The 6,000-nt window shown below is 39.1% G+C and overlaps 1 protein-coding gene and 1 pseudogene across 3 annotated transcripts in view; both read left to right on the top strand.

Annotated features, from left to right (window-relative positions):
• Positions 1 to 6,000, top strand: part of Pde4d (phosphodiesterase 4D) — a 1,452,168-nt gene that overhangs the window by 878,297 nt on the left and 567,871 nt on the right. The window lies entirely within an intron of this gene.
• Positions 2,027 to 2,400, top strand: LOC110308425 (small nuclear ribonucleoprotein F pseudogene; annotated as a pseudogene).

Here is a 6,000-nt window from a genome sequence, read left to right as displayed (position 1 = left end):
TTCTAAACACCAACGACATAAAGCATCTAGAGAGATGTTCCACTCCCAACCTCATGTGACAAAGCTGTAACCAAATTTTAGGCACATTAAAAATATTTTTAAAGTTATATTCAGGATTTATGCATAAGATGTATACAAAACAAATGTTTTGTGATTAGACTTAGGTATCACCTCAAATATATCTCATTAAAAATACATCAATATCTGGAAGTCTAAAACTCAACGCATATAACCACTTTGTATAAGTGATACGCAACCATAAGTAGAGCTCACGAATGTTATCTGATAACTTGCCCTCTGAGGCAAAAGGTACTTAACATGAGCAAAAATTAATTTTATTTGCTGATTTTAAATGCCACTTAGTTTGCTCGGAAGCTAAATTTTTCAACGTGCTCGTGAAAACTTTGCAAGAGTAAGTAAAGCATGCTAAACCTTAAGGAAAACCCCTGCAGGAACAACATAATGAAACGAAATGGAAAGGCCACAATAGGGCTGTTGAAGTTTGCTTTGGCCCCTGGTACTGCAATTGCAGCAGTGAACTCATTCTTCCTCCCTTGTCCTGTCACTAGCCATGGAGTACACTGGCCAGTAGGGGATACTCTAGGCATTCTTATAGCTGAGTGATGGATTGAAGTTTGAAGAAATAATAAAGACCATCTTTTTATATAGCTGTCGTCTGTGTGGTTTTGGGTACCCTGCTTAAAGCTCAGTCTTTGTGGTGACTTCCTCTGAGCAATCTTTCAAGCAGCTTTTATGTCATTCATGTGACTGTGCGTACCCTTGCCAGTTACCTGTATGTACTTCATTAAATGAAATACACAGACCCAAACTAAAGGGGCCCTGTAATCTAAATGAACATCATTGTGGGTGGGAGTGGGGTGGTATTCTCAAACCCTGAGGTTGAATTCCAGATATCCTAAAAAAAAAAAAATTGTATAACTACAGAACTCTGCTCATCTTAGAAAAACAAAAGACAATTGTGTTGCGTTAATCTAAAGATTCTGCCAGGTAACTCTGATTTTAGAAGATGAAGTGGACGTTGGGAAGGAGAATTTGGAGAGAAAGGAAAAGAAAGAAAACAATTTTGTCTTCCATCTTTGGGGAAAAGGGCAAATAAATAGGGTTCAAATCATTTTCATGGAAACAATTTACAAAACATATACTTTGTATTGGAAGTATGAGCTGGTAGACACAAACTCTGCCTACCAGCAGTGGACAGAAAAATTTCCCTAGAATAAAGTCTTGACACCTCCAGAAGTGTGTCCTGCAGGGTTAGGAGGTGATTATTTCAATGTTCTAATCACATTCTTGCTTGTGTGTAGGCACTGCACTGCTGGTATAGGAAGCAATCAGAGCCCAAGGATCCAAAGCAGGGATCAGACCATTTAAAGCAGGGATTGGACCATTTCACGTATGCTGTGGCTGTGAACTAGCCCTTTGGTGGGATAAATATGAATGTTAAAATCAATGGCTTGTTCATTGGCATGTTGCAGAATTACTTGGGGTTATCTGACACAGGTCAGAAAAAGCAAAGCTAAGTACTAAAAAGTATATTTGAATAGACAATTGGAGTGGGGCAGGGAGGGGCTTCCTAACCTATGAAGACCCTCACACTCTCTCAAGAGAATGCTGGAAGCTCTGTTTTGAGGGTTTGGGAGTTGGGAGAAGCTGTTCTCAGTTGTGGTTTTAGTTTTTGTCATTTTTTTTTCTTGTTCACTTTTCAGAAGAACCTGAAAAGCAATTTGCCACTTTCCTTTCCTGATATTCGGATGCCAAGCATCCAGCCACGCAAACCTCTTCTGTGCCTTTCATTCTGACCCTTGAGTGACACAGCATTGAATTTCCCTTCTGTTCACCTTGTACTTCTAGTTCTTGGAAGGAAAGATGTAGATATGTCAGCCACGTATTCATCCACAGGGACCGGGTGGGTCTGTTTATCTACGAAGAGATTCAGTCTCAGTGACTTAACCCATCAAGTATTTGTTAGAGCTCTGAAAAGCGGGGTACTTCTCGTGGTGCTGGTCAGTTGGGGTGAGTGGTAGCTGTTCTGGTGATGAGGGGCAGGCAGTGGCTGGGTCTGCAGCTAGTGGGGTGTCATGCTTGTGGCTGTTCACGATGAGTTTAGCCCTCAATTCCAGGTCTTTTCTCAAGGGACTGACAGAAAAGCTAGTGCTGGCAAAACGTAATTAGAGAGTGGACTGTAAGTGCTACCTGGTCTCTGTAGATGGTTACATGAATGTGCGGCTTGCTAATACAGAATATATAGATGGGGTGTTATCTGGACATTTGAAAGACGTTCTAATAAGGTATAATCTATAGGTTCTCTGTATCAGAGGCATTGGAGAAGAGGAAGAAGATGAGAGGATTTACATATGTGTGTGTTATATTTCTATACAATAAACTTTATTTTTAGGAAGGGAGGGAGGGAGGGAAGGAGGAAGGAGGGGCACACACACACACACACACACACACACACACACACACACAGAGAGAGAGAGAGAGAGAGAGAGAGAGAGAGAGAGAGATTTTATTTATTGATGGAAAACATCTTTTCTAGGTTAGGAATTGAACTTGGGATGAATGTTTCTGCCAAACACAAAGCTTTTGATGAAATAGTAAAAACTTCATCTGAAATTATATTACGTTTGTCTTAAAACACCCATGCATGTGTACACACATACATGTTGGCATGATATCAAGCCATGCAGTGATGCAATGAGTTTGGCAGTGATAGTTTATCCTCCTTGACCTCTGGAGTCAGTTGAGGAGCCTCAGACCAAAGGCTCTGCTCTAAAATCCGGTCCGCCATTTTGGATTCTTGAGAAAACAGAACAGAGTGTCAAAGTGTAGAATAGGAGCCAGAAGTTTGGCATTAACAATACTTTTCATGAGACACTTTAGTAAATTATGTACTCAGGAATCTCCACTTTAAAATAATTTTTAATCTGTACAGGGAAGAGAATAATACAATTTTTCTATTATATTTATATGTGTATCATTGACAAATGACATTTGAAAATCTTGATTATGGCCATGCCTGACATTGTGTAATTACATAGCAAATTATATTTAGCAATTATTTTCCAATATAGTAATTTCAATTAAAATATTTATTAAAATTTCACCCTAATGGCAATCTAGCAAATAGTTTCAGCTCATAAACATACTAATATGTTGCTTAGGAGTTTTAAACCAAATTTAACATATATGTCATAAGTAAATTCAAATATTTTCAAAACTGATGATCTCTTTTGTCCTAATTTACAAACAATATTAAAATGGTAATTAAAATCAAATTGTTAAATAATAAAGGTGTAACTGTATTATGAAAGTAAATTACAACTCTTGCCTGGAGAAAAATTGAAGGTATTTGTATTTATTTTATGACTTACTATTCTGATATTATCAACAGCAGGCAGGTAAGGCAGGTGAAAGACGGTGTGGTTGGATAATACCCTGCATGAACTGAAATATCCACAGGTAAGCTATGCATCTTGAAGTGTTAAAATACACAGATGGTGTGTCCTGAGATTACACACAAGAAAGAGGAGGCTGTAAGCTTTGAGAGAAAACATACACAAAAACTACCTTAATTATTTTAGAAAAGAAATTGTGTTATGTTAGAAAGGCAGTCTGAAACTTCCAGTGTTGGAGATTTATGGAATCTCTGAATCGGTAAGCATTGAAAACCTTCGGAGCAGAACAAAGGTGTGGTCTTCACAAGTGATTTTCCATCACTAAGGAGTTGTTGGGCCACAGGACTGGCATGGGATTCTCTGACAGATTTGCAGTTGGGTGGAAAATTACAACAAGTAAATTTTCATTCTGAGACTTTTCAATTTTATCAGTTATAGTAGGAAAGATTAAGAGAGAAGAGTCATTCATGATGCACAAGGTGTTCATCATTTTTAATAGGAATATATCTGAAGTAGTGTGCTTTGCATTTTTTCTTTTATAATTTGTTGTTTTAAAAAAAGCTCAGAACTGTATTCTTAAATGGACACATTGTCATGAGCAAGATAACTTTTGGTAATTGTAACAGGTACCCTTTTAAAAATGTTTCCAGCGTACCTGGTATTTTGTGTTGAATGTTTTCTCTTGGACCCTACAACAGCTTCTAGGTAGATACACTGTTACCACCACCACCCTGGAATTTAGGGCTCTAAGAACCTTCCAAAAGCTCTCACATTTGGTAGTTATATTATAACTAAATGACCTGCTAGTACCATTTCCAGACCTGCTAGTGCCTACATAAGATTTAGGTATGAGGCAAGGCTGGCCTCATTCCTTTATCTGGTGTCCTTATGGCTCTCACCACTCACTGTTGAGTCACATAACACAGGAATTTAAGAGATGCTTTCTAGCAAAAGAGAAACCACTAGAAAAAGGAAGGTTAAATGACAGGATGGCAGAGCCTTAGCATATGCCTCCTCTCTGGAGAACCTGTCTCGGTGCTTTCTTCCTTCCTTCCTTTCTTTCTCTCTCTCTCTCTCTCAATCTCTCTCTCTCTCTCTCTCTCTCTCTCTCTCTCTCTCTCTCTCGCTCTCGCTCTCGCTCTCTCTCTGTCTCTCTCTCTCTTCTTCCTTTCTTTCTTTCTTCCTTTCTTCCTTCCTTCCTTTCTTTCTTTCTTTCTTTCTTTCTTTCTTTCTTTCTTTCTTTCTTTCTTTCTTTCTTTCTTTCTTTCTTTCAAACTCCAGATTTTATTCCCCTCCCGGTCTGGCCCACCCTCCAACTGTTCCACATCCCATACCTCCTCTCTGACCCCATGTCTCTATGAGGGTGTCCCCATCCCCCACCCCCAACCCCACCAGAACTCTAGACTCCCTAGGGTCTCCAGTCATTTGAGGGTTAGGTGCATCTTCTCTGCCTTAACCCAGACCCAACAGTCCTCTGCTGTATATTTGTTGGGGTTGTTTCCAGCTTCTGGCTATCACAAACAAGGTTGCTATAAACATAGTGGAACACGTACCCCTGTGGCATGGTGGGGCATCTTTTGGGTATATTCCCAAGAGTGGTATAGCTGGATGTTCAGGTAGATCTATTTCCAATTTTCTGAGGAACCTCCAGATTGCTTTCCAGAGTGGTTATACCAGTTTGCCATCCTATCAGCAATGGAGGAGTGTTCTTCTTTCTCCACATCCCGGCCAACATGTGTTGTCACCTGAGGTTTTGATCTCAGCCATTCTGATTGGTGTAAGGTGGAATCTCAGGGTTGTTTTGATTTGCATTTCTCTGATCACTAAGGACTTTGAACATTTCTTTAGATGTTTCTCAGCCATTCAAGATTCCACTGTTGTGAATTCTTAGTTTAGTTCTATACCCTTTTGTGTTGTTTGAGCTTTTTTTTTTTTTTTGGTGATTAGCTTCTTGAGTTGTTTATATATTTTGGATATTAGCCCTTGGTTTCACTATCCTTGGTGCTCTCTAACCTGAAAGGACTAATGCAACACTTCTCTAGCCATGGGAGGGAGGGAGAAGGAGGGAGGCATAGAGCTGAATGCATATGTAACATTTGTGTGCAGTATGCATATGTGACTATATTAGATGTCTAAGATTTTATATATGATAGCTATGAGTGCGTGTGTTTTGTGTGTCTGGGAGGTGAACATGTGTGAGATGCATATATGTATACATCTGTAGTATACACTGCTGAGTTTATTTTGTGAGGTAAATGTATATGTAATATGTACCTAGGGGACGTGCATATATATGAAGTGTATATTCATGAATGTGTTCTCTATAGGAGGCGAGCATAGGTATGTTTACCTGTGTAAGCACACTGTATATATGAGTTTAAACAGAGTGTCCAATTTAAATTATATATGTGCTTTGCTGTGTTGGGGAGAGTAGAAAGAAGAGAAAAGAGGAGAAATGTGGCAGATAGACATATCTGAGAGTTCTCCTCACTAGACGAACTATAAATATACATGCTGTAGTCTTGAGCTTTGGTGTCTTGGGTAACACCCCACCAGCTCTGTAACTAGAGATCACTATAGATAT

The sequence above is a fragment of the Mus caroli genome, unplaced genomic scaffold, assembly GCF_978045245.1.
Source record: "Mus caroli unplaced genomic scaffold, Mus_caroli_1 scaffold_15, whole genome shotgun sequence".
Lineage (NCBI taxonomy): Eukaryota > Metazoa > Chordata > Mammalia > Rodentia > Muridae > Mus > Mus caroli.
The sequence above is the reverse complement of the archived record's forward strand: the minus strand, read 5'-3'. Positions and strand labels throughout refer to the sequence as shown.